General features: G+C 36.3%; 1 protein-coding gene across 1 annotated transcript in view; it reads left to right on the plus strand.

Annotated features, from left to right (window-relative positions):
- STXBP6 (syntaxin binding protein 6) overlaps positions 1-25,147 on the plus strand; it is an 80,884-nt gene that overhangs the window by 24,106 nt on the left and 31,631 nt on the right. The gene's annotated exons all lie outside the window — the stretch shown is intronic.

The following is a 25,147-nucleotide window of genomic DNA, read 5'->3' on the forward strand; positions in this document are numbered from 1 at the left end:
ATTCTGTTACCTTCCCACCGTAGTGGTCCCTATTTTTCTACTTGTATTTTTCACGTGCTTTCGAACTGCTAGGTTGGCAGAAGCTGGAACAAGTAACAGGCGCTCACTCTGTTACGCGGCACTCGGGATTTGATCCGCCAAACTGCCGACCTTCTGATCGACAAGCTCAGCGTTCTAACCCACTGAGCCACCGCGTCCCTAGAAATTACCATATATACTTGTAAATCAGCCAAGAATTTTGAGCTGCCAAAAAAAATTAAATTCATCTTATCTACCTGTACACACTATAGACAGTACATATACTGTATTCCTCAGCCTATCTACATAATTGAGCCCAAAATTTCGGTCATAGGTCATGATGGTTATAAAGCAGGTCATTGTGTGACTGGACAGGCATCTCTTTTGTGGCAGTTAAGCAAATATCATGGCCATTAAGTGGACCCATTATTTGCTGTGGACATGTTTTGCTGTAAACTGGAAGTAAGCACCAGTTTCTGGCTAAAATGTTGTAAAGCTTGTGTGGTCACCAACTCAGACAACCAAGTAAGATTAGATACTGCATTTAGAATGATTCAGGGTAGCTGATCCCAAATATAAGCATTGATGAAGATTGCTGTTTTGATTGTCTTGTAGGAAAGTTATAAAATACTTCATCAAAAGGAACTGAGTTTGTAGATTGTATACTAGGCAAATGCAAAGGCCCCAATGCAATGTGTGTATTATGCTATTGAAAGTTACAGATTATAAATAGTAAATTTCAAAATTGTATTGTTGATTTTGTTTGTGTGTGTGTGTTAGTGTGCAACCTTTAGAGCAACCAGACCATTACCATTACGGTATGTTCCAGAGTGTATTTAAATACATAACTACTATGTTGTATTGGTTTTGTTGGCTTGTTGAGCTTTAGTGTGTATGTGTTGTGCATGGCTTCTACATTGTCTTGCTTCTTGTTGATAACTGGTCTTTTCTAGGTAGAGTTGGAAGTTAAGAAGAGCTGACAATAAATTAATTTATCACTTTTGGAAAAAGCAAAGAGAATATTTTTATCCATGTTCAAAAGAGTGCAGGCAGCTTACTCTGTAGAGATTTTTCCATATTTTTCTGTGAAGCTGTGAAGTTTATTAAATTGTTCTTATCAAGGATTTTTTCCTGGCTTAAAGATGGAATTTGCTCCTCTGTCCCCTCTGCTATTGTTGAAATATATATGTACAGGAAGTCCTTGACTTACGACCATAGTTGAGCTCAAAATTCATGTTGGGAAATGAAATATTTGTTAAGTGAATTTTGCCCCATTTTTCTTGCCACAGTTGTTAAGTGAATCAATGCAGTTGTTAAATTAGTAACACGCTTGTTAAGTGAATCTGGCTTCCCCATTGACTTTGCTTGTCAGAAGGTCGCAAAAGGGGATCATATGACTCCAGGACACTGCAATGGTCATAAATGTGAGTCAGTTGCCAAGTGTCTGATTTTTGATCATGTGACCATGGGGCTACTGCAACAGTCATAAGTGTGAAAAACGCTCATAAGTCATTTTATTCAGCGCCGTTGTAACTTTGAACGGTCATTAAATGAACTGTTGTAAGTCGAGGATTACCTGTATTGCAGTTGTTAAACAAAGCTTGCCAACCTGTAAAAGTATAATGGTAAAAGATACTCTTCTATGTTTTTAGACTAGTAATGTTGAAAACTGTAAAATTTATATATAAGCATATATTTAGGCAGTTAATAGCATTTCATTTTTTTGCTGCTTTGATGAATGTGTACTTCATTCCATTGCATCAGTGGTTAACTTTGCTTGTCAAATTGGTAATTTAGGCCTCATTCCTTTTACTTAATCAATTTATATTTCATCCTTCAAAACTTAGGCTGCTGAAAGTTTTCTTTTGGAGGAGCTTGGCCCCTAAAGCAAAACAAAGTCAAAATAAAGTTACCTTATTTACTTGTATACCTATCAGCTTGGCATCTATGTACTAGTCAAGTCGTCATGTTCTTTTCCAGCACTTTTGAGAATTCTCGGAGAGAATGCTTCAATTTAAAAAAGCCAATATGAGTGATTTGCAAACAAATCATTCAGAACCAACTTTATTTCCTTCAGATTTATTTAATATATCAGGGGAATGACATAGACAGTGTAACTGCATCTCAGAAAAGTATTTGAGAAAGTCTCTCATGATATCATCGTAACCAAATAAAAAAATAGATGCCAGATGCTAGAATGACTATTCCCAAATAATGCTTGTTAATGGTTTTATTTCAGCCTGATGGGACATAACAAGTAGAAGTCATTTTTAGCAATGATTTTGATGAGAGTGTTGAGGATAATAAATTTGCAGATTACACAGCAAGTTACAGAAATATCCAGAGAGGCTTCATCAATGGACTGGAATTAACAGGGATAGAAGGAGGAGGAGGAAGAGGAGGAGGAGGAGGAGGAGGAGGAGGAGAAGAAGAAGAAGAAGAAGAAGAAGAAGAAGAAGAAGAAGAAGAAGAAGAAGAAGAAGAAGAAGAAGAAGAAGAAGAAGAAGAAGAAGAAGAAGTGGTAGTAGTAGTAGTAGTAGTAGTAGTAGTAGGTGTTCTACATCAGGCAAAAGAGAATATAAGGCACTATTATAGTATGGAGTTATAGGATAGAGATGACCTGCCTTTGTATATGTGAAAGGGATTTTGGAGTTCTAGTTGCCCCCATATTAAACAAGAGCCAGTATTTGTAATATTGTGCTCATTTCTAGATGCCACTGTTCAAAAGGGAGAAGTCATTCCTCAATGTTTGATGGGGAGTCTGGAAACAAAGCCTGTGAGAACTAGTTAAAGGATCTGGGTATATCTAACCTACAGACATATGGTAACAGTCTTCAGCTATCTAAAGGGCAGTTGTATAGAAATTATTATTTATTGTCCTGGAGGGCAGGACCAGAATCAGTGGGTTAGAACTACAAGCAGGGTCAGATTAGAAGAAGAACTTCTTGGTTGAATGAATTGTCAGCCAATGGAATTGACTTCTGGACGGAGTGATGGTAAGTTTCCTTTGCTGAGGATCTTCAGACAGAAACTGGATGGTTATTTGTTAGATATACTCTGGTGAATCCTGCACTGATTGGGGAACTTAAGTAACAGTAAGGTCATTTCCAGATCTATGATTCTATGATAGAATCTGTTCTGCTCCGAGAACTTTGGTTCTTGACTTATTTCTCTCTCAGCCTATGTTATGATCTTTTTTTAAAATGATACTTCATTTTTATAAGCTGAATTGTAGACCCACTTGAAGAGAAAAGAATAGAAATACCTTAAATGTAAAAAGAATCCAGAGGTCCCCAACCTTTTGGGCACCAGGGACCGGTTACATGGAGAGAGGTTTTTCTGCAGACTGGAGGGGGTGTAGTTTTGTGTGCTGCCTGCATCCTGCAAATGGGGCTTTTCTTGTTTGTCCAGCCTGGTTGCTGGCATGCCACGACCCAGTACCGGTCCACAGACTGGGGGTTGGGGACCCCATGCTAATTGTTTCAAATTGTATAGATTTATAGAGTGTGCACCCTGTTCTAGGACAGGAGATTGACCTACAAAAAGAACAACTTGCCAAAGGTTGTGTATTTCCCTCAAAAAATATAGTGGTAAAATCAGTTCCACATATTCTTTTATTTTCTATATTTTATTTTATAGTGCTTATAATCCTCCCCAGTTATGAAGTACTCTGAGTGACATATAGCATCAACAAACAGAAACTCAAGACAGAATAATAAGTAAAGCAGTCAGAATAACCATAGAAACAAAAAGAACAAATATAAAAGCCCAATAAAAGCCAAGATAGATAGCCAAAGTTAGTCAGCTAGGACTGAAAGTGCTTTTAAATAAAACTATTTCCATTTGTTTCTGGAACTGCAACAAAGTGTGAGCTGTACTTTCTTCTGGAAAGAGTGGGCTATTACAGAGAAGGTCTACCGTTTCATTCATGCTCTTGGACCTTAAGATAGGAGGGAATTTTCAGCAGATGTGCTATCTCAATGAGCAGATTAGACACACCAATTCAATTCTGGCTAGGCATTGCCTGATATACAGTATCCTGGTGTTGTTCTGTTTAGGGCATTAAAAATAATGGCCAGCTCTTGGGCTTAGAAGCCTAGTGGCAAACAAATGCCACAACGTTAATATTAGGTGTAATTATTTATTTAACAGTGCTGTCTTTCCCATGATCTTGTTGCCGTATTTTATATCAGCTATAGCTTCTAGCTTGTCCCCAAAGGTAAGTTCGATAGAGCATCTTGCAATGGTCCAGTTCAGTAGAATTGCTGAATTAGGCTGAATGAGGATTGCTTGCCCTAACCAGTTTTGGTGACCTTCCAATATTTTGTAGTTTTTCTAATGGAAAGTTAACAGTAGTGGGATCAAAGGGAGATTTTATGATCAAGGAGAAAAAAGTATATGGGGAGGGAGAAAAGATACTTTGCCATTTTCTGTCTGGATCATAACTGAATCTGGAAAAATATTGGACAGAAGCTGGAGATCTGGAATTATGAAATCTTATCACTTCTAAGAAAGAAATTTGGAAAACCAGAGGATATTAAAACTTTACTTTTTGAGTTATATGTTCATATTCTGTAGTTGAGCATTTTGCCTTTTAAAGATTTTTATAAATTTATTGTGGACATTTTTAGAGTTTAAAAGTGGAAATTCCTGCTCTAAAAACTTCTCTACATGGTAAAAAATAATCTTTAGTTTTTCTCTTGTCATCCTGAAATAGGGCAATGTCCACAATTATGTTAGTTATCAGGACAGTAGAATAGCTCTTTTAACATAAGAACTTAGCTGTTTCTTGCCTATTAATTGGTTTCAGTCATAACATGAGTAATGAAAAACTAGCAGTATTCTATTCATGCTGTGAGCATTATCTAGTCCAACAGAGGTGGACTTGAGAACAGCAGAAAGACTGGCTGCTGCTTGGAGGCATGTCAATCAAAACCTGTAGCACTTGCCAAAATGTTTTATGTCATCACCATCCACTCTCACAGCTGATTAGCAGCAGGATATTCATTCACTGTTTGAGAATGCCTATTCTTAATTTGTCCTTACTGTAAAATGTAATTTTCTACTTCCCATTTGTCATGCTTTTTAAAGGAAAGAATATCTCCTACAAAGAGCAGGATCATGTAACCAATGTTTTTTTTAGGGGGACACTCTAGGGAAGTGAAAGTTGGACTTTGAAAAGGAAGGACAGATAGAAAATTCATGAAAATATCAATACAGTGATTAAGAAAAACAGATGGTTCCTAAAACAATTGAGTCCAGAGTTCTCAGTCAAGGCACAAAGGACCAAGGTCAAATTATAATTTTTGGACATATTTTGCAAAGATCTAGCTCTTTGGAGAGGTCTACCATGCTGAGAAGACTGGAAAAATTGGGCAGGAAGGTAGATGGACTTGATTACAACAGCCATGAGTGTACCTGAAAGACCTGAAGGGCTAGGTTTGGGATAAATCATCATGGAGAAAATTTGGTATGTGGCTACTAAGAATCAGCACTGATTTGATTGAACATGATCAATCTCAGTGGGTTAGGACAGTGAGCTTGTTGATCAGAAGGTCAGCAGTTTGGCGGGTCGAATCCCGAGTGCCGCATAACAGAATGAGCGCCTGTTACTCATCCCAGCTTCTGCCAACCTAGCAGTTCGAAAGCACGTAAAAATGCAAGTAGAAAAATAGGGACCACTATGGTGGGAAGGTAACAGCGTTCCATGCGCCTTTGGCGTCTAGTCATGCCAGCCACATGACCACGGAGACATCCTCGGACAAGCGCTGGCTCTTTGGCTTTGAAACGGAGATGAGCACTGGCCCCTAGAGTTGGAAACGACTAGCACGCATGTGCGAGGGAACCTTTACCTTTACCTTTAATCAATCTAAAGAAGATGAAATTCAAGTTTTGAGAGAATGCTGGGTTAGTCATCTTCAAGTCCAACTGTTTTTATAAGCTAGTTCAGGTAAGTATGAAGCATACCTATAAATAATTCTTGTCAAGAAACTTGGCCACATCCCTTGACATGGAACAAAGCTACATTCTGTCCACTACACCTGAACCAGTTATGCTTTTCAAGCCAGTACAGAGGCTATTTTATTTGTAAGCCCTGTATAAATTGGACTTTATATAGTTATTTCTTTTCTGCAACGGTTTGTTCCAGTTAACTGATATTCAACAACTAGGATGGATCCCAATTTGGATCCTAGAAATAGCATATATGGTTTTGTTTTTTTTAATTCCGTTTATATCCCGCCCTTCTCCGAAGACTCAGGGCGGCTTACAAGCTTAGCAGTAGCCTTCATTCTATGTATATGCCTGCTTATTAGGGCTTTCACACACACCCCAAGCGGCATTATTACAAAGTCAGCTTAATTGCCCCCAACAATCTGGGTCCTCATTTTACCTACCTCGGAAGGATGGAAGGCTGAGTCAACCTTGAGCCTGGTGGGATGCGAACCTGTACTAATTGCAGGCAGCTGGTGTTACTTAAGGAGGCATTAGCCCACTGCTCCACCAAGGCTCTTCTGACTTTATAAGAGTAGTGGAGAATATCTGTAGCTCAGGTGTAGGGTGAGGGTGAAGATTTATTCTCTGAGTTTGTGGGTTGGTTTCTGAACATTTCATTACCAGGCTAAGTTAACATCTTCAGAGGAGTTTAAGGGACATCAGTGTTCTGCTGTTTATAAGGGCTTCAGGTGTGGGTGTGAGTCGTCAGTGACAGCCTTGTGATGGGGAGGTTATATCAAGTCAGAGTCATTGGGAAGTGAATTGCTGGTGGTGGGAGGGGGCTTGCATGGATCGGTTGAGGGTCGGTGTATTCTGAGGGATTTGTAAACTGGTTGTAAGACAGTGTGTGTGTGTCTGTTGATGGAATTGGTTGTGGAGTGCTAGGCTTCGATAAACTCAGGAGCATGGCAGGTGGTAGCATAGCCGATGGTTTTAGTGCTGTTTGAATCGAACTAGTGTTTGGTGTCGATGGGGGTAGAGATTAAGGATTTGGGTTTAACTGGTTTGGCCAGTTAGTCCAGTAGAATTGGTTGCAATTATAGTTGCTTTTGTAGATTACATTGTTTTTTTTCATTGCTTGTTTGTTTGTTTATTGGGTAACCTTGTTTTTAATATCACACTCACCTTGATTGTGGTGGCCTTTTCATCACAATGTTTCATCAGAGTTCAATTTGAAAAGTCTTCAAGCATAGATATAATCTTCATATACATGTTTAACAAGTTGCACAGCCATTACCTTAGCATGTTTTAGCGATCTCAATTAATCACTTGAAATTATTGCCTTATAAATTTTCAACACTCTGACAGCATTCATGAAAGTTTTTTCTATCATTTTTTTTGCACAATAATATTGTTTCATTTCAGTTTCACCCCAGATATTTCATTACTTTTATTTTTAATTCTATTAATTCTGCTGGACTTTTTAGCCCTTCTCATGACTCCAAAATAATTATATGTTTTCATCAAAATTGTTCTGTTTTTCTCAGCCACTTTTCATATTTTTTATTTTGTTTGGTTCATTGGATTGACATAATTTGCAACTAGCTTTTTCTCTATCTTTAAAAATAATGTTTATATCAGTCATATCTCTGTTTAATAATTTCTGACATATAGTTTAGTTATTCATAATTAAATCTACAGATTTAGTTCATGTATGTCTTCCACAATTACACTGCTGCATATCAGACCATTTCCGTTCAGTTTTATTATATCCTTCTGTTTTATTTTAGCTTCGCAGTCACAAAATATGTTTTTTTCTTTCTTTCTTTCATTTCATTTGTTTATTCATGATCTCTTCTGTTTACATTTTATATAGTTCAAGTTTTAGATGTAAAGAATCTGTACCTAGTACTTAGCTTGTCCCAAAGATGCTTTTTCGTGAGACAACTGGACTTTCTTGTTTTTCCTTTGAAGACATTTTGTTTCTTCAGCTCTGACTGGATGGTGGGGAATGGAAGGATTTATCCATGAAGGAAGCTTCTTGGATGAGAAGCAAGCCATCTTCAAAGGAAAAACTAGAAAGTCCAGTTGTCTTGTGAAAAAGCATCTTTGAGACAAGTGTGATCTGGATAACTGAGTATCTCCATAGGCATCTAGAACTTAGCTTATTCAGCCTCTGTCCTGATATTACAGTATTAATCTTTCTATGGGAAGGCATGAAACACAATCCATAAAGTAAAAAAACACCTTAGATTTATTTAAAAGCTGCTGTACAGCCAATTCTAGTTACCTGAGATGATAACTTTTCTCAAATCTTCTCTTTTATAGACAAAATTAAGAATAGTTTGGTCTAATTTCTCCATTAGTTTTTATACCAGTATTTGTATCAATTATCTCATTTTCTGTAATTTATGTCTTTACCAATTCTTCTGAGATTGTCTTTACTCTGAGTTATAATATTAGTATTAACATTATACATACTTTGTAATTGTGGTTTAAGGATGATTGGAATTTTAAGAAGTCAGTACCTGACTCAATTGTATTAGGCTATTCTGCCTTTAACATTCTGCTTTGTTTTATTTTGTTTTGTTTTTTAAGTTAATAACAATGGTGGTGGGTCTGCAGTTACAAAGGAGACTGGATGAAGTAGATTATTTTGATCCCATCCAATTGGGATTCACACCTGAACATGTGATAGAAACCTCATTGATCACTTTTCTGGATGATCTGTTGTGGTAGTTGGTCCTGTTAAGTCTCTTCAGTTCTATCAACAGTAGTATCCTTTTTTTAGCACCTCTGAGGATTAAGTTTCCTGTTTGCAGTGTTTCTGCTCCTTCTTAAGCAAGCAGTTCCATTCAGTGTTGATGGGATTATAGACATTAAGACATTTCACTATGAGGTGCTTCAGGGCTGCTCTTTAACATCTATATGAAGCTGCTAGGAGAGATGCCTTCAAATTGGGCTGAAATAGCATCAGTATGTTGATAATACCCGTTTATATATCACCATCCCAAGCCAAACAGAAGATCTACGGAAAGTCTTAATACAGGACATACAGGCTGTGAAAGAATAGATGATGGGAATGAGACGCCTACCTTGTACCAACAAGTTGGAATTGTTAATGGAAATGTCTTCAGGTGTAAAGTTACATCCAAAGCTCTTGCAATTCCCTTGAAGAGCAGGTTTGTAGTATAGAGGTTTTGTTAGATTCATGGCTCCTGACACGTTTGTTTATAATTCAAGGTCAATATGTAAAGTAGTAATATGTATGTCACTGACCAAAGGCATTTGTGGAAGTCACATGTTTTCATTAGAAACATCTAGTGACTGAACATGCCTACCATCTTGGTCTTTCTTTCATAAGAGTTCTGTGATTTGCTTAATCTCCTCTGTTTACTTTATCCTACTTTCATCACCTTGACAAGCAAATTTTTCCCCTAAATCTATCATCTGCATCCATGTATGTGAGTGATATGAGTAAATGAGCTTAGTGATCACAATCTTAAGGATATATGTATTTTTATTTGTCCCAGGATTGGTTTCTTTTATGGTCCATGTTACTCATCCTATGTCAGTTGTGCAGCCATATAAATGTGTTTAATAAATAGGAAATCCTTTTCAGTACAAAGGTGACATTTATTGTTGTTTGTTGCATAATGAATGTTTACTTTCATACAGTTGGCAAGCTGGTTCTTGAGTCACTAAATTGGAGCCTTCAGTTTCTTCCTTTAGCATTCCTGATCTTAATCAGCTTAATCATCTTTTATCAGCTTTTCTTTTATATCCTTCAAGTACTGTATTTACCATGCATCGGCTTTTCTCAGTTAACAAATTGGTTTTCTATTGTTTCTTTTCGGTAGGTAACTTTTGTTGTTTTCAAAAGCTTCCCTTAATTGACTTCTTCAATAAGGGTTCTTCACTTTTCTTAATATATTTCATACAAGCCTTTTTATTTCCTCCAAAATTTGTTTCACCTGCAGGAGTCCTGTCCCCTTGTTATTATTGTATTAGCTGCCTGATCTCATTATCTACCTTTTCAGAAACTATTCAATTCATTGAACATATTTTTTCCATGTACAGTTCTTTTCTTCTTGATAACAAATCCACTATACTCATTTCTCACTAGTGGCGGTATAGATTTTGAAGAAGAGGCTTTGATTCAACCTTATCAAGAAAGACTTTGTGTGCGAAATTAGTGTATTGATAATTGATACATTCTAGCATCTCCTTTTTCAATATATATGTGTGTGTGTGTGTACATACATACATACACCAATCTTTTCCGCTGTGTGAGCCACACAGTCTTGTTTCATATTAGTTGGAACTGGTGTTTCTCCTGAAGGTTTGAACAGTCAATGAACATTTGATTTCAAAGTCCATGTTCTATAGTTCCTGTATTTTGTTCTATAGGAAATACAGAGCTATGTGCATGAGATTCTGCAAACCTGAAAGAAATATTTTTGTTGATTGATACATATCTTATCCTTACTCTGTTATCATTCAGTCATAGCATAATTCTCATATAATTCAGCAAATAGTTCATGAAATATGAGCTTTGTTCTTGAATTTACTTTGTGATGTGCAAATACCTAAGTTATTAATTAGTGCTGTCTTGGGTTCAGAGTAATGTAATGAAAGAGGCACAGTATATGTGGAAAAGGCTTGCGGTTTTATTAAAGATCATTTTTGGATCCTAGACAGGGATTTCTGGCAATATAGAAGGTTGTCTTGTTGAAGCCTGTTCACAGAAATGTGATTTGATAAGAGACAGGGTAAGTGGGGTGACATTTATTCTTTCAGTATTTTAGCTGTATCCATTTGAAATGTAGCTTCAACAGTTTTTGTGAACTAGTGATTTAGAATCAATAACTTATTGAACTATGAATTATAGATTATAGATTTGCATCTGACACACTTCTTGAATGTTCATTATTATTTTGGAATACACTGGAATAGATCAACATATGTCTGACGTTTGTAAGAATAAAAATAGAACTGTGTAAGTTACTATTTATCAGAAAAATCTCGTAAAGCAAAGGTCCCCAACCTTTTGGGCAGCAGGGACTGGTTCCATGGAGAGAGGTTTTTCCATGGACCAGATGGGGCGTGGTTTCGTGTGTTGCCTGCATCCTGTGAATGGGGCTTTACTTGTGTGCATGGCCAGTTTCTGGCATGCCGCAGACTGGTGCCAGTCCATGGACTGGGGGTTGGGGACCCCTGTCCTAAAGGCTTCCTGCATCAGCAAACACAAAATCGTATAATCAGTATAAATATCAGCTTCCTATATACATAGTAGATGGAAGTTTCATTAAAGCTTAAGTGTTGAAACACAAAAAGTAAAATCATGAGGAATTTCTCTAATGATTGTGCTATTTTTTAGAAAGTTGATCATTCGTAAAGTGTTACTGGATTCAATAGTATTCTATATTCAACATTAAATGCATGTCCTCTCATATTTTAAAACTGCAATATGATGCATTTTTCCTGCCTTGCCTGCCTGTTAGTTACCGGTAGATCTTTTTCCATACTATAGTTCAAGGCCCTTCAGAAAGAAAATATGGCAGATCACATTAGACTCTCATCTAATGTTAGTTCTAAGGATATAAAAAGATTCAACCTGTTTTCTAATTCTGATTTATAATTTGTTGCAGGGTACGACAGGAAAATTATAGAGATTATATTATACAGGTTATAATTATACAGCGAGTGAATGTGCTTCAAAGCTGGTGAGACATGTTCCCACTAGTCATTTTCATTTTCAGTTATGGATGTACAGCTATATTATGTAATCATCCAGGTTTATATCTGCAAAGGTGGTTCCACATATCATATATTACACAATGTCTATCAAAATTGAATTAATCAGTGCATGTGCACGCACACACATGCACACCATATACATTGGGCCTTTTTATGTAGTCGTTCCCACACTGACTGAACCAACAGAAACCTCCCAATAGAATGTTTCTGTTTTGTCAGAAATCAGTTTAAATTTTTGTATGTGAGCACAATCCCATCTCCCTCCACCCCTCCCCAAGTCCTGCTTTGCTACTTCATCATGGCAGTGGAAGGTGGTATATATTCCTACCAGAATCACCCAAAATGTTTTAAGGTCATCCCGGCTTCCCAGTTCAATCAGCTATATTGGGCAGCGGCGATATAGAAAGATGCTGGAAACATGTTATCACTTTAGTGACAGTGACAAAGGGATGAATTCATACTGCACAGGAGAAGGCAATGGTAAACCAATCCTATATTTTTGCCAAGAAACCCCTATGGATAGAAAATATAAAATGACTGATGATATACTGCTGGATGATGGGATGGCAGGTCAGATCCTCAGGTTGGATGGCACTCAACATGATGCTGAGGATGAGCTCAGGAGGTTTCAGATTACTAATGGTGTTTATGATGTGGCTAGATCACAGGTCTGCAACCCGCGGCTCTGGACCCGCATGCGGCTCTTTCAGCCATCTTCTGCGGCTCCCAGTCCTCTGCCATGTGCAGTCCAAAAAAAAAAAGTGGAACTAAAAAATTTCAACCAATCAATTCAAATATGCAGGGTAGGTGCATATCTCGCCTTGGCTCCACTCTTCAGTCAAACCCTGTTCTGCGCATGCGCGCATGTATGCGCATGCGCACACATTTTTTGCGGCTCCCAGTTTCTCCTTTTGTGAGGGAACCGGTTCCGAGTGGCTCTTTCACTGTTTCAGGTTGCTGAACCCTGGGCTAGATTAAAATAATCATTGATGTTGCTAGGAAAAGAAAATTCAAAACCACAAACATAGAGTTACAGTAGGAACATGGAAGTTAAGAAGCATGAGCACAGGAGAATACATCACAGTGAAAGGTGAAATGAAACAACCAAAAATTGATATCTTAGGCATCAGCAAATTGAGATGGACTGGATCGGACTCTTTCAGTCAGATGATCACTATGTTTATTATCCAGGACATGGAAAACAAGAAGTGAGGTTACTTCTATAGTTAAGAAGCCTATAAGAATAGTTGGCTGCAATATTGATTAGATTTTGTGGACTACACTTTAAAATGATAATCATTTATGTTTATGCTCCAATCACCAATGCAGAAGAGGGGGTTGACGATTACAAGTTGATCAGGTTCACTTCAAAATCAACAACACATGCAAGCAAGAAGGTATTGTTTGTATTGGTGAGTGGGAATATTGCTCAGGTGCAAGCTCCCAAGTTAAGCTAAAGAAGAAGAAGAAAACCAGTTTCCACAATACCTTGAACATAATACCCACTATTTTTGAGGAGAACATCAGGAATAACTTTGAAGTCCTAAGCCTCAATGCTAGACAATCAGAGGATTCATTAAGATGAACAAGTGGTTAAAAAATGAATTAGAAAATAGCCTATCAAAAATAAAAGAGAAGAAAGCAAACTAATATCAGAACAAAGTGTGCAAATTGCAAAGAAGAGAAGGGAAGCCAAAGCCAAGAAATACAAAATTTTCAGAATGCAACTTAACAAAGAGTTTCAGAGAGGTTAAAAGAGATGTAAAAAAGCTGATAAAAATACATTGAGGATGGAAACAAGTCATGGAAAAACAAGTTTTTCAAAAGATCTCTGAATTCAGAAGGAGGTTCCAACCGTGAATTGAAATACTAAAGGATGCCAACTGATGGAGAGTAACCAATTCAAACGAAGATGCAAGGAGTATACTGCAACACTACTGTATGCAGTAGAGATATCAATATGCAGGATATCTTAGAAGGCATTATAAGAACTTTTATTACTAGAAGATGAAGTTACATCACCACTCCATTGCCAACTTGGAAAACCTCAGGAATTGATGGAATATCCACTTATGTATGGCAAGCAACAGAAGAAAAATCAATCAGGTTACACCAGCAATTTTAGAGAAGGACATAGTATTCAACCGATTGGAAATCTACATTCCAATATCAAAAAGGGTATATTAGAATGTGCAAACTATCATGGAGTATCCTTGTTCAGACTGGCTCTAGGTTCGCAAAAAAGTGCAGAAAGGGTACATACTCTTCCTTTATTTATTCAGCTTCTATGCGGAATACATATTAAGGGAAGTTAGATTAGAAAAAGATAAATATGATTTTGAAATTGGAGGAAGAAGCTTCAATAATCTGCACTATGCTGATAACACTACTTGATAGCTGAAAAGGATCTGCAAGCCATAGTACTAAAACTCAAACAGCACAGTGCACAAATGGAACTAAAATTAAATATAAAGAAGTCCACTTTTTTCATTCTAAAATGTAGATTCTGAGCTAAAATTATCTTGCTGCTTTATTTCCCCTGAGTATTGTTCAGGTTCCCAGAAATAAAAATGCCATTTCTTCTGTAGAGTTTTGCAATTTATAGTATTTCTTGCAGGCAATATTGAAACCTACTATAGTTTGTCAAAATCCTTCTAAAAGAACAATGGAAATAGCATTCTAAATAGATGGAAGCTAAAGGAAAAAGTATAGTTAAATGGAGAAACTGTGACAGAAAGAAAATTTTAGTAGAAAACTTAGTATCCTTTAATTTCTGTACAAATGTTTTACTACCTATGGCAGTAGCTAAAGAAATAACAATAAAAGCTGTGGATTATAAATTCTGAGGATTTGAACAGGAACTTCTGTGATATAAAGTATGTCAATTTATTTGATGTGGATTATTTTCAGTAAAAAAATTATATGCACTAAATAAAAGCACATTTTATATACATTGAATAAGCTCTAATAACTTGATAAAGCTAAAAATGTATTGTTCTACTTTTCAAACTGTACTGTTTCAAAGCTTTTGGTTTATAAAAATATGCATTTGAAATACTCTTAAAACAGATTAATACCAAATAATATGGCTTTGTAATATAGTACCCCAGTGGATAATGCATAAACCGTAGTGAAAACATTGACAGACCTAATTTTAGTTTATGAAGAAATGTATGTACATCAAAATAATAAATTCTGAGTTTGACATAGGAACACGTATATGCTGAAATTAAACAATAACAAAAATCCAGAGAGCAAGCAACTAGATATGTATACCTTAGAGTTAAGCCCAGTGAATTGTATGTGCGATAAATAGTTTTATTTATTGATTAATGAATTGTACTCTGATGTAATAGATGGGACAGTAATTATATTTATGTGGAGTACATCATATGTCTATAATTAACAGACTCAAGTTTCAACACATTGTGCTGCATATTTCTTAAAGAATGGCTATCATTCTGTTTCTGAACAAAACTTCGGGACAGAAAGATCACTCCATAGCTGAAGCAAATTATCTCCAGCCCTGCCCTCTGTCCATTGGCACCACCCTCCCATACATCATTTGGATATTTTTAAAAGATAAAATTTTGATGTTCGTAGATTCATAACTATTGAAAAACCACAAGTTGATTTGTTTGATTTTGGATTAGTACAATATGTGAATACAGACATTGTGGTTTATAAGCTATTGTAAGTATACAGTATAGGACTAGGGATTGTATTTTATTCAGTAGATTATGTTTAAAAGAAATTATAGATTAGGCTAATATGTCAATTGAGGCAATATGACTTTTCTTTCCAAATACTTGCTGAAATAGAGGGATATGATATAGTGGAGAATGATATTTGACAGCCAGTTTGGTTTAGTGGTTAAGGCACCAGGCTAGAAACAAAGAGATTGTGAGTTCATGTCCTGCCTTAGCCATGAAAGTAAGCCTGGTGACCATGGGCCAGTCGCTCACTCTCAGCCCAATTTACCTCACAAGGTGGGTTGTCTTGGAAAAATAGGAGGAGTAAGGTGTGCTGAATATGTTTGCCGCCTTGCATTATTTGTAAAAGTAATAAATTTGGGAAATAAATAAAAATAAATATTAATAAATTGGGAAGTATAGTGTGAAATAAGACCTCAGATAGATGACCTCAAAAGAAAAATGAAAAGTTCTATGAAGAGCAAAGATGAATGAGATCAAAGGAACTTTAATTTCTTTGAGAGATCAGCCCAATTCTTTTCTGCTGATCATATTCAGGTTATCATTCCTTAAGAACTAATATTTACATTTACTAATTTGTTCCTGAAAGTGCATTTTACTGCACTGTCCTATATACGCATATTATATCTTGATTGTAGACGGATGTTTGGGGAGGCTTTTGAGCTAAAGATTGGATTAAACTTCATATAAATAAACAAAAAATTGCTAAGGAACAGATGATTCCCATGCAAAAGAAGTTTACAGTGTTTTAATACTTGTTTCTGTGTAGTTGTTTAACTTGGGCGTTATCTTTTAAACCCCTAGAGTTCCATCCTTCATCATGCAACTAGACTGTAGGTCAGGGGTGTCAAACTCAATTTCATTGAGGGCCGCATCAGCATTGCAGTTGCCCTCAGGGGGCCGGGTAGGTATGGCCAGGGTGGGTGTGGCCTACTGGGTGGGCGTGGCTAGAGTGCGTATGGCCTACTGGGTGGGCGTGGCCAGCTCTACATCGTTCGCATCAAGGGTGCCTATGGGGGCCTGGGCAGGAATGGGACAGATCTGAGGGTCTCTGGCAGGAGGAGGGTCTCTGGGCCAGGGCCAAGGCAGTGGGGGCCATTCCCTCACTGTTTCCAGGATGGCTTCGCAGGCCGCATGAAACCACTTTGCGGGCCGGATCCGGCCCCCGGGCCTTGTGTTTGACATGTCTGCTGTAGGTGGTCTGCAGCTTAGAACCATTTGTTTAGCAATCTTTCAAAGTTACAATGGCACTAAAAAAAGTGACTTATTAGTCCTCATACTTACAACCCTTGCAGCATCCCCATGGTTACATGGTCAAAATTCGGCTGCTTGGCAACCAGCATGTATTTATGATGGTTGCAGCATTCCAGAGTCATGTAATCGCATTTGCAACCTTTCAATTTGGGTTCTGGCAAGCAAAGTCAATGGGGGCAGCTGGATTTGCTTAACAACTAGGGGAGGCATTTCACAGCTGTGGCAAAAAGGTTATAAAATCAGATGCAACTCCTTTAACTACCGTGCTTAGCAATGGAAATTCTGGTCCCAAATGTTGTTGTAAGTCAAGGACTACCTGTGTTTGTTTTTCTATATTACTTGCAATTCTGAAATCTCCCCCAAAGAGTCTGCAACAATGAAGTACAGATCTGGGAAACTAATATGTACTACTCTGTAAAATAAGAATAGCTGTATACAGCTCTGGAATTTTATAACATTTATGCCCCATTTTTAAATATAAAACGTAATGGAGAAACAAACTTTTATTTAAAAATTGTGCAGCAAAAGTTTTAGTACCCATTTAACCATAAACAATTTTTAACTCCTATTTTTGTTTCAGATCCTGTGAAACTAGGATCATATGGTCATTAATTATACTTCAGCATTATTTTAATAGCTTTATTAATGGCCTCTCTGCTTGAAAAAGCCTTTAAATTGTATTTTGTAATAGGACAGCAGAAGAGGACAAAGTTGGCTCTCTCTTAGGAAATTATTGCTGCTCATTTTTTTCTGGCAACCTTGTAAAAACTTTGACAGTATTTAAGAGAGATTTATTGCTTCCCTGGATGCAAGGACTGATTGAAATGATTTCCCTTTTTTTCCCTAATGTGTATTCAGCTAAGTGAAAGTTAATAAAAATACCAAAGCTTAAAGGTGATTATTATCTCACAAAGGTTGCTAAAGCCTCTACCAATGGTGGAAGATTGTTTTGTCTTTGTTTGTGGACCCACTAATTAAAATAACTTTCATCTGGACAAAACACCACAAATTATATGGACAAAGAAGACTATTTCTTTACTAGAACTTTAATGCTATGGTTATTTTTAAATTAAAGCAGCAAGATGTGTGGAAACTAAACCCAGATGGATCAGAATAAAGGGGAATGTTTAATGAAAAATCAGTCTGTTTGATATATATGGAGAAGGTATGCAGAAGATCTTTGTCTGGAACAGATGTTTGATTTAAGATGAAAATTTGGCCAGAAACCTGAGCCTATTCCTTCTGTTTCAGTAATGGTTTCTCAATAAAGTACAAGCTGTTTTACTGCTGGAATAGTGTTGGACTGGGTACAAACTCAACAACTTATGACATGTTAGAAATTGTATCATAGAAAAAATAGTGATTGTATTTGCAGACCTTTCTGAAAGAATATTAGTATCACATTTGTAGTCTTCTAAGAGTTTTAGGAGATCCATAAGATTTTCAGTTCAGTAAAGTGCTGAAGCTAACTTGTCTCAATATTAAATGATAGCATTTTTGGTCTACCCTCAGCCTACAAAGATCTTGGAGTAGTTTACACATAATTAAGGAGTGTATTTCCCTTATATTTTTCACATAGAATTAGAAAATTCTAAATCACCAAAATTATACATAACTAAGAACATTCTTGATGAAATTTTTTAAATGCATTAGAACTTAACTTCATTAGGTAAGACCACGGGTGTCAAACTCGCTATGTGACGTGACATATCATGACGTATCGCGACTCTGCATTGCTGGCAATGGGGTGGGCGCAGCTTCGGTATGATGAAACTGGCCCATGGGCCAGCAGTTTGTCACCTCTGTGTAAAGACAATCCAAGGTAGCAGTGATTGAAGTGCTGAATTAGGGTTGGGAATCTAACATTGAGCTTTGACATTCATTGGATTACTTAGCCTCAGAAACTTCAAAAGGCTGTTTTTGAATAAAATGGGATGGAGAATAACTATGTATAATCCTCACAATTCCCATACAAAAGGTTAAATAAAAAGAAAAGGTTGAACAATGAAAGCTTCAGGCATCACAACATAGTAATAAAATAACAATGTTTTGTTGTGATTGGATGCATAATGAGACATCAGTGATATATAGGTACTGAATTTTATGTTGTCCGTAAAGGTTCCCCCGCACATGCGTGCTAGTCGTTTCCAACTCTAGGGACCGGTGCTCATCTCTGTTTCAAAGCCGAAGAGCCAGCGCTTGTCCGAGGATGTCTCTGTGGTCATGTGGCCGGCATGACTAGACACCAAAGGCGCACGGAACGCTGTTACCTTCCCACCGTAGTGGTCCCTATTTTTCTACTTGCATTTTTACGTGCTTTCGAACTGCTAGGTTGGCAGAAGCTGGGACAAGTAACAGGCGCTCACTCTGTTATGCGGCACTCGGGATTCGACCCACCAAACTGCCGACCTTCTGATCGACAAGCTCAGTGTCCTAACCCACTGAGCCACCGCATACATAACACACATTTAAACATACTATATACAACATACGTATAGACCTATACCCTGACATATAAGTAAGATATAAATATTAATCACTGTCTTAGTGTACATTCAAAGTGACAAGGTTTTATTGTTGTTGTTATTTATTTATTTTGTTGGTTGGGACATCAGATATTTACAACAAAAATAGTGTGTCTTTATTTTCAGGAGAATATTGACAGCGTTCTTTATAAAATGCAGAGTTTCACTTGTTGTAGAAGAGGAACATTCTTCTATGTAGGCAAAAATCAAAGGGAGTTTGGTAGCACCATTTCAGATTAACACATTTTACTGAAAGACATATACTTTAAAATAAACAGTGTAACAAACTTCAGATAGCCAGAAAACTGTTGACATATGTTATTTTGGGAGTCTCTTACTCAATTGTGCTTTTTCCAAAATAGCCACTTTGAGATCTTCAATAGAGTGTCCAGGAGAATAAAATGTTCTGATAGTGCAACATTGTCCTGGGACACCTATATTCGCCTTTATTCGTGGATATTTTAGTGTTTACTCTCTTTTTTGGGGCACAGATGCTTTATTATTTCATTGTTTATCATGTATGCCTTAATGCTTTCTACTTACTTTACATTGTTTATAGTTTTATATACCTATTTTTACTTGTTGTAAGCCACCATGAGTCAATTGAAATACAAATTTTATAAATAAATGATTTTCCAGTCTAGCCTCTAGCCCAGTATTCTTCTACTAATGAGCCCTAATCTTATTTGGTTTCCAAATTGAGACAAGGTCGTCTGGATGCTTCTTCTTGAGAAGTCATAAATAAGATGGATGTGTACTAAAAAGCAAACAAAATATTTTTTTTCTTCCATTCTAATTCCACCCAATATCTACCATACAGTCCTGAAACTAGAATCCATGTTCAGTCCTCTCCACAATTGTGAGATGAACATATTCCATATTTCTTCTTTCTCACCCCCACTCTGTTTTAAAAACAGACTATTTGAGAAAGCCACATACTGTGGGATATTTCTTTATCAATCATATCATTTTATGGAAAATTGTTGGGCTATAGAAATGAAAAATGAATGAAATCTTTCTCGGCAAATCATTAGACTTTTTTTCCCAGACTGCATAGCTTCATAATACATACCATACTCTAGGCAATAAAATTTATTCTCTTGTAATAATTTCTTTTTGTAATGTAAACTGTCAAGTAGATCTTTCCCAAAACTGATGTTCTAATGGTACTGGCTGCCTTATACGAAGAAAGCTTTAGATGGGTTTCTCAGGACAAATGATAATAATACTTTAAATTAAACACATTTTGACCTTTCAGTTGAACACACACACACACACACACACACACACACACACACACAGAGAGAGAGAGAGAGAGAGACAGACAGACAGACAGACAGACAGAGAGGTGTACATTAATACACACAGGGAAGCATGCATAAAATGTTATATGTATATGCAGACACATTCATATATAGGATTAATGTTATACTGTAAATATAGGTTTTGACTTGAAAAGCCAAAATCTGTTGTTTTAAGCATCCAAATATGACCTCTATAAAATACAGCTTTTGCAGACTTTAAATAGATTCATGTATAGTTGGATCTGAATGCTGTGGACATGGAAAATAAAGCTTGCAAGGGAAGAATAGAAAAACCAAAGGGGCTGATGAGGACAAAGATTAATAGAGTTTTCATCTATTTTGCTGAAGGTTGTTTTTGGCAGATATTCTCAGTATTACATGGAATTTCCTCCCTCCTTTGCTTTTACTACTTTTTAGCACCTTCTACAATTCAATTTTTCCTAAAATAAATGTTGGTTACCAAAGTGGAGCAGCCGTATGAAAATTTAACACCTTATTCATTTAAACATTATGTTGTATACTATAATTTTTATCCTAGAAAATTTTATCTCTACAAATGCTGCTGATTTGCTTGATTTTACACTCAGCTAAATTCCATTGTATGTGTTGTATTTCCCAGTTTGAATGTTAGGAATGTACAGAATTTCAGGGTGGGGACTAAAACTTACTGAAGTGGTCATTACATAATTTTCCCTACCTAAATGCTTAGCTATTCATTTTCTATTTAGCCTCTAATAGGAATGATAATAATTAGCAGAGTGTTTTTGTATTAAACATTTTCAGCAAACTTCATTAGTAGCCACCGAATCAGCAAAGGGTCTGAATATAAGTGGTCTTTATTCACAACAATTTACAGTTCACTACCTGTTTAAATGAATGTTTAAATGAATGTTTAAATGTTTAAATGAATAAGGTGTTAAATTTTCATTTGAACAAAGCTCTTCTTTATTTAATCATCAATTGTAGGAGGGAAAATCTTCAGCAGCACATTTACTTCAGCAGCAAAGTTTGTATAATTGTCATTTTCTCACATTACAGTGCTTTGTACACAGTCATGGTATTTCTCAGAGTTAGGATCTACTAATGGTATTCAAGCTCTTACTTACCCTTTACTACCAGGACTGAGTATTTCTGATGGTATTTTTCTATTAGAATATGAATTTGGAAATTACTGCTTAACTCTTTTATAGTTTAATTGGTGCAGAAAAATGATGAAATGCAGGGACATTGGCTTATTAATAGAATTGATTTATTAATGTAATTATGCAATTTTGAAAACAAAATAGAAATGTCTTGGCATTGTACTGAAAGTGTGAGGGCTGTCCAGCATAATCATTTTTGCCACCTGAGTCTTTCATTTAGCATTGCAAAATTGTGGTTAATATTTTCCAGTCATTATTAAAACGGAGGCAGCAGTTCAAAACCTAAAGCTGTATTTTGGACAAACACTGAATAATGATCAAATACAGGGATTAACTCCCAGATTCTACATTCTGATTCAGAGCAGTTTTTTTCCAAGTAAAGCTGTAAATTTAATTAAGGCAAGGGATGAGCGATGTAACAATAGGGTTTATTGGCATAATTAATAGATTTGGGTATGAATATATAACACCTTCTGGAACTGAATAAAAAGTGGGTAAATAAACAGTCTGTGATCCCTGTAGTCTGATTTAGCATGGATCTCAGACTTTGGGAAAATGAATGTCAAAATTTCAGTCAGCATATTTTCTCTAAGATGCCTCAAAGAAAACTGTATTTATCAAGAGATTAAAATGCAAATAGATTGATTGATTTACTTGACATATATTCTTTGGAGGATACAGAAGTGAAACATATAATCTGAACAGTGAATGTTTGATTTAAAATGTCATTTCATGTATGTCCTTGTTCAAGAATGGTTGCTGTACCCACATAGCCAAATAGACATCATTACAGAAAGAAAGTAACAAACATACTAATATCTATCTATCTATCTGTCCATCCATCCATCATCAGAATAGCTCAGCAGTTCAGTGAGAATTTACAGTGTATAGGAAAGAAAGGTTCAGGGAAGAAAGAGTTCATCATCTTATTGATTTTTGTGCAATCTGACTGATCTATCCTCCTTCAAAGTGTGATTAGCCACAGAACCAGTTTGCATTACTGGTTTCTGTGGCTAATGGCATAAAGAATTGCATCCATTTTCTTCAACTTTATCTCTTTCCATATCTACACATCCAATGACTCCTTTAGCTATGGAGCCACTATGCCATTTTAACTGGTCTTATATACAGTATATATGAAAAAAGAGAACCTGCAAGTTGAATAGCTTTGTTCTCTTCTAAGATATTCCATTCTGTTCTCTCTCGTAAACATTTCTTGCCTTTCTTCATCAACTAATGCATGCCTAATGACTATGCTTAGCTCTCATTTGGCTGTTTTGAGCCTTTCCATCTCTTTCACGTTTCATTTCTTTTGCATTTCTTATAAACTTTGCAATTATTTGAGCCTGTTGATTATTCTCCCTCATCTGTAAACAGTGCTCTTTAGATCTAAACTTGGAAAATAACTTCAATAGTATTTTAAAAATGATACACAGAAATCATATTAGCTAACAATTTAATGGTAACACGAAACTGCCACCTCCACATGTTTTCCAAGACCTTCTCTCTTCTTAATGTTTATTGATTGAAATTTGAATGCAGTAGAAATGTAAGGCACCTACAGGACGTGAAGTTGCTTATCTTTGTTTTCTACCTAGACTTATTATACATACATATTCTACTTCACTTTGCTATACTTTTTACATGACATTATTTCAGCACATAACTATTTCAGTCTAGCATTACATTCATTACTCATTTGCTCAGGGCCAGATAAGAGGAATAAAAATGTAACTAAGAAGATGTATGTGCTGTCATAATTATAAGATTTGGTGTGATTCTGATATAGAAGGCTTTATTAGAACTATTTTTCAGTGCACTAATGTTTCTCCTATATCTCTCTCATTCTGATCTTTTCAAATTAAAAAAGATTTAAACAGACAAAAATATGCTCTCCCTTTTTTCAATTAAGGATGTGCCTTTATAGTAACTGCAGCATTGTTTAAAATGGCAAAATAAGGCATTTTTTTCTATTTCTTCATGTCTTGCATGAAGTGATGGAATTTTTTTTAAGCTTTAAACTAACAAGTATCGAGGTGTTTGTAGTAATATCTGCATTCAGCTTTTTAGGTGAACAAAGCAAAGCATTCATGATTTTTTCATTTCCCTGTTAACCTATAAGGAAAAACAAAAAGCTGAAAGCAGAACATACCACGAGAACTTTTCCTGATTTTACAATTCAAGCTAAAGGTCTTTTGGGGAATAAGATGTAAACAATTATAATAATTATTTCCTTTTTTAACAACTTAGGCATGGAATACTTATGTGCGTCAGTTCATTTTTTTAAATGCCATCAGCAGTTTATAAATATATAGAAAGCTTTTCTAAGAAAGCAATCAAGCTGTTTGTCAAAAGAGTTATGATTATGAAAAGGGTTTTAAATTTTCTCAATACTATACTGGGTCTTAATTTTTGACAAGCCTTTCATTACTACTAGTCTTTTGGGGTTGTCCATATGTTGGACTACAGCTCTCACAATTGCTGCAAGCACAACACTGGGGAAAACTCATTCTTAGTAGTGTTGAATATCAATCATGTCAAAATCAAAGTTTATGAGCTTATGCCCACAATAGTTCCAATGGTCATCTCCTCTCTGCTGTTAATATCTTGGCCTTTCAGCCCAAGACGTCTTTGTCTCTCTGTTCAGTGTCAGTCTCCCCCCCCCCCTCTCTCTCTCTCTCTCTCTCTCTCTCTCACACACACACACACACACACACACACACACACACACACACACGGTTGACTATGACTTCAGTTGTTTCATATTTTTCAGGCATGCCTGTTGCAGATGTGATGGATTTGTTTCACATCTCCAACGCCAATAATCAAGATAGTTTTTTCTCTGTTCCATCTGGAATCACCAGTAGCTGTTTTCAAATAATCTTGTATTAGGTATTCAGTTCATGCCTGTTCTTACATGACACGTGTCCTTACTACTAAAGCAGACATATCCAGATGGGAAGCTCAGTTCAAGCTCTCGGTATCTGATGTGCCTATTCAAGCATAATGCATCAAGACATATGAATCAACTCAAATTTCTTGCAGTTCAAGCCTTTCTCTTGAATAGATTCTCTTCATGGCCAGATTTCCAAAGTAGTATTGGAAGTAATAAACACAATCTGATGTAAAAACAAAAAGTCCAACCTTCTTTTGCGCCATACACTACTAATATGGCATTGTTGCATCTATCATTTCATCTTCATCTTGGAAATCCTTATGTTTGCAAGCAGCAGCACCTTTTCTAACCAGATCAGCCCTATCAGGTTGAATACCAATTAGTGGGAGCTCCCTCTTTCAGCAATGATCCTCAACAGATCCCAAGATCTATCTTTTAATGTCATGCCAGCAGATCATGCCTATTTTGTAATAAGAGTGAGACAAACTATCAATCTCTTGGTGATATTTTCCTTTTTTCTTTTAGTAGACCAGGGGTAGGCAACCTTGTCTCTTTTATGACTCGTGGACTTCAACTCCCAGAATTCCTGAGTCAGCTAAGC

The sequence above is a fragment of the Vipera berus genome (assembly GCF_964194415.1).
Source record: "Vipera berus genome assembly, chromosome: 1".
Taxonomy (NCBI): domain Eukaryota; kingdom Metazoa; phylum Chordata; class Lepidosauria; order Squamata; family Viperidae; genus Vipera; species Vipera berus.